This window comes from Suncus etruscus, chromosome 16 (genome assembly GCF_024139225.1).
Source record: "Suncus etruscus isolate mSunEtr1 chromosome 16, mSunEtr1.pri.cur, whole genome shotgun sequence".
NCBI lineage: Eukaryota > Metazoa > Chordata > Mammalia > Eulipotyphla > Soricidae > Suncus > Suncus etruscus.
In genome coordinates this window covers 60458739-60463586 of record NC_064863.1, presented here as the reverse complement: position 1 = coordinate 60463586, position 4848 = coordinate 60458739, and the positions used below count along the sequence as shown (strand labels likewise).

Below are 4848 nucleotides of genomic sequence, written 5' to 3'. Positions count from 1 at the left end.
CCCAAAAAACAAAACAAAACAAAACAAAAAAAAATTATTCACTTTACCCATAGTCAGGTGTCAAGAACCATTTATGAGATTTATCAAAATCTTTGGTCAGTGTATCAGCAATACAGCTTCTGAGAAAACCTTTCACTGTCTCCAACCACAGCTTCTTTGGCAACACTCGGTAGAATTAGATGCCACAAAACAGGCCTGTTTAGGCAGTGCATCATCATTCTACAAGTTCAAAACTGAGCTTTTATGGATAATAGCAAAGAATACAATAAGAAAGCAGGAACTAAGCTCCTTTTTATTAAATTAGTGTTGAAATAGCAAAGATTATGTGTATTATTTTAGTGCTGCAGTCTTGATCAAAAGTCATGATGTGCAAAGTTTATGCATACATATATTACCAAGAAATGCAAAGAAATGTTTCTAACACCTATAAAACCAACTTATAATGAAAGAATGATTCTTATTTATGTATCTAAAAAGTCACCATAATTGATTTTAATTAACTGAGAAATACAAAGTAATATTTTTTCATTTAATGGAGTTTGCTCTTAATTATGGATACCAGGTTCTATTTTTTTATTGTCTTAAAAATAAGACTGATTATGCTTGGTATTCATACACATTATATCTCTCTCTCTCCTTCATACCGGCATGAGTATTATGCCCTCTAGCTTGCTTTCATCTTCTCTAGCTACTTAGTGTACCATTATGTATGCGACATATCTATCTATCTATCTATCTATCTATCTATCTATCTATCTATCTATCTATCTATCTATCTATCATCTATCTATATACATATATATTACACCTATGACAACATCTAGATCCTTAAGTTTATAGTTGGACATTTGGCTAGTGTGCTACAATGAACATAGGTGTGCATGTATCTTTTTGAATTAATGTTTTTATTTGTGTTTTACAAAGTATGTTCCATTTTATCACTTTAATGATATGTACTTTTGGGCAAGAGAGATAGCACAACGGTAGGGTAAGGTGTTTGCCTTGCAGGAGGCCAACACCGGACGGACCTGGGTTTGATTTCCCACATCCCATATGGTCCCAGAACTGGCCAGGAGCGATTTCTTTCTTTCTTTCTTTCTTTCTTTCTTTCTTTCTTTCTTTCTTTCTTTCTTTCTTTCTTTCTTTCTTTCTTTCTTTCTTCTTTCTTTCTTTCTTTCTTTCTTTCTTTCTTTCTTTCTTTCTTTCTTTCTTTCTTTCTTTCTTTCTTTCTTTCTTTCTTTCTTTCTTTCTTTCTTTCTTTCTTTCTTTCTTTCTTTTCTTTCTTTCTTTTTTGCTCTTTCTTTCTCTTTCTTTCTTTCTTTCTTTTCTTTCTTTCTTCTTTTTCTTTCTTTCTTTCCTTCTTTCTTTCTTTCTTTCTTTTCTTTCTTTCTTTCTTTCTTCTTTTCTTCTTTTTCTTTTCTTTCTTTCTTTCTTTCTTTCTTTCTTTCTTCTCTTTCTTTCTTTCTTTCTTTTCTTTCTTTCTTTCTTTCTTTCTTTCTTTCCTTTCTTTCTTTATTCTTTCAGTCTTTCTTTCTTTCTTTCTTTTATTCTTTCTTTCTTTGTCTCTTTCTTTCTTTCTTTCCTTTCTTTCTTTCTTTCTTTCTTTTATTCTTTCTTTCTTTCTTTCTTTCTTTTCTTTTCTCTTTCTTATCTTTCTATTCTTTCTTTTCTTTCTTTCTTCTTTCTTTCTTTCTTTCTTTTTCTTTCTTTCTTTCTTTCTTTCTTTTCCTTTCTCTTTCTTTCTTTCTTTCTTTCTTTCCTTTCTTTTCTTCTTCTTTCCTTCCTTCCTTCCTTCCTTCCTTCTTCCTTCCTTCCTTCCTTCCTTCCTTCCTTCCTTCCTTCCTTCCTTCTTTCCTTCCTTCCTTCCTTCCTTCCTTCCTTCCTTCCTTCCTTCCTTCCTTCCTTCCTTCCTTCCTTCCTTCCTTCCTTCCTTCCTTCCTTCCTTCCTTCCTTCCTTCCTTCCTTTCTTTCTTTCTTTCTTTCTTTCTTTCTTTTTTTTTTTTTTTGTGGGTGGGTGGACAGAGGGAAGGTCATATCGGCAACGCTCAGAGTTACTCCTGGCTCTATGCTCAGAAATCGCTCCTGGCAGGCTCAGGGGACCATATGGAATGCCGGGATTCGAACCACCGTCCTTCTGCATGCAAGGCAAACACCCTACCTCCATGGTATCTCTCCGGCCCCCTTTTTATTAAACTTGATTGATTGATTGATTGGTTTTGGGGCTACACCTAGCAGTGCTCAAGGGTCACTCCTGACTCTGTACTCAGAAATTTCCCCTGGGAGAGACCGGGGGACCAGATTGGATACTGGGAATCGAACCGGGTAGCAAACGCCCTCCCACTGTGCTATCTCTCTAGCCCCTGCCAGGAGCGATTTCTGAGCACAGAGTAACGCCTGAGTGCTTCCGGGTGAGGCCCACAACAAACAAACAAACAAAAATAATAAACATACTTTTGTTAGTAGACAGAGTCTCTTTGGAGAAGAGGTAGATTATTGTAGGAGATCATTAAGAAGAGGTGAACTCTAATTGATCAATGACCTAGATCCAGGCAATTGGAAGCTTCAGCTTCTTCCCTCTGTCCTTGGAAAGTGTGTTCCACTTGCAACTTCCACATCTTAAACAGCTTCAGGAACTCAGTCTTGAAGAAGTATATGTCGTTGAGTCATGAGTTCATCTGGGCTGCGTACATGGCTGAGCCCCTGGAAAGCCTCCATGTAAGTTTTAATAATTTACTGGGTACATGGAGATCTTATCTAGCCTCCCCAAATAAGCACTTGCTTATTGGAACTATAATCAAGCAATCTGGAGTCATCTTTCACTTTATTTGGTCTCTCCTTGCCCTCTGTATAACACCCAGTTTCAAGATTTTCCTAATACTCTCCACATTTTGGACTCACAATTATTACAACTTATAGTTTTCTAAGATCATTTTAGTAGGTTGCTCACTTCGGCAGAACATATACTAAAATTGGAATGATATAGAGATTAGCATGGCCCCTGCACAAAGATCATTTTGAAGAATAACTCATCTACTAAATCTACTTTCATTCTTTTTATATCTTAATAGTTATATGATATATTTTTCTTTTGTAGTTCCAAGAGAAAACACCTTAAGTTGAATTTTATGCACCTTAACTTAAATTCCATTCAACTGAAACTAGTGCTAGTCACAGAGAGAACTACTTGGAATTCTAATAAATGATTTCTATGTGTTAAATTCAAGCATTTTAACATACAAGATTGTTAGACAGTATGTCATAATTGTAAGACTTCATGATGGGTGAATCTGAATTGGTAGCCTTTTTTACTGTTTTTAATCACAGACCCATTATATAAATACACATTGCATATCATAATATTCATCAGAACAATCCCAAAATATCAGGAAGAAGTGATTTCTCTACGTCTTATGAAATGTACTATGATAGCCTTTTTTCTTTTTTGTTTTCAAATTCTCAATGCAATACTACACTAAGTTGATTTTGTGATGCACTAGTGGGTTGCAAACCACAATTTAAAACTTTCTCATAAATTTTTAGAATAACGAATACCCAAAGACAATGGAAACAAAGAATATAAGAATTGGTATTCAGTGGGACACAAGCCCTTTGAGGTATTTGGAGGATAGGATGGGGATGGGAAATCACCTATGGTAGAGGAAAGCATGCATCCAGAGGAGTCGGTGATTCTGAAAGGTTGTAAATTGTTATGCATGAAATCCTATCAGCAACAGTAATGACAAACATAGTGCAATATTAGGTTATTTTTTATTATTAAATAGTTTTATTAGTTTATTTGTTGTTACTTTATTTATTATTAATTTATTTGTTTATTACTGATCAACATAGTGCAAAATAACAGTAAAGTAAGCGCAAATTTTTTTTTTACATTTTAGTAATGACTTTCAGTTCCACTAACTTAGTGTTAACAGATCCATATTCTTTGCTCTGGAGAACCAAGATGCCCCTATGGTAATTCTTTACTGTACCTGGTCTTACACCAATATTTTCTCACTATTCTAAAATGTATCAAGTTGAAATTTTTTTTTGTTTTGCTTTTGGGTCACACCTGGCAATGCTCAGGGGTTATTCCTGGCTCTATGCTCAGAAATTGCCCCCGGCAGGCTCGGGGGACCACATGGGATGCCGGGATTCGAACCAGCAACCTTCCACATGCAAGGCAAATGCCTTACCGCTGTGCTCTCTCTCAGGCCCCTCAAGTTGAAATTTTATGGCTTTTGAGCCTTCCCAAAATTCAAATATTTGATAGCTATATGAATAACTACAGATAACAAGTGACTACTACATTGAATACTACAGAATTTTTTTTTACCTCCTTCAATTTAAGAATGAAACAAAACTATATAAGAATAACTTCAGACATGGACTTTTTTTAAGTCAAAAACCATTAATTACTATATAGAAGTATAGGCTCAGTGACTAACTTCCAAGGCATACAAATATCTGGTCTACAAACAGCTTTTATGCATGCATTACACCTCAATACTCCAGATTTTAAATTCAGGCTTATCTGCTTCAAAATAGAATTGGTTTTTTTTTAATAATTATTTATTTATTGTTTTTGGTCACACCCAGTCACATTCAGGGGTTACTCCTGGCTCTGCACTTAGAAGTCTCTCCTGGCAGGCTTGGGGGACCATATGAGAAACTAGGCATAGAACTTGGGACCATCCCAGGTCAAATGCTTGCAAGGCAAATGCCTTATCACTGTGTTATCACTCTTGCCCCTTCAAAATAAAATTCTAATAAAATGACTTTCCTTATACTTTAAAATTTTTCTTTCTTTGTGCTATGTCAGTCCTGGTACCAGCTAAGCTACTGAAATTT

General features: G+C 35.2%; 1 non-coding gene across 1 annotated transcript; it reads left to right on the top strand.

Moving 5' to 3' along the window:
* The first annotated feature begins 2941 nt into the window (after window positions 1-2941).
* LOC126033212 (U6 spliceosomal RNA) lies at window positions 2942-3043 on the top strand. Its single transcript, XR_007504341.1, has one exon. It is a non-coding gene; the product is annotated as a U6 spliceosomal RNA (small nuclear RNA).
* The last annotated feature ends 1805 nt before the right edge of the window (window positions 3044-4848 follow it).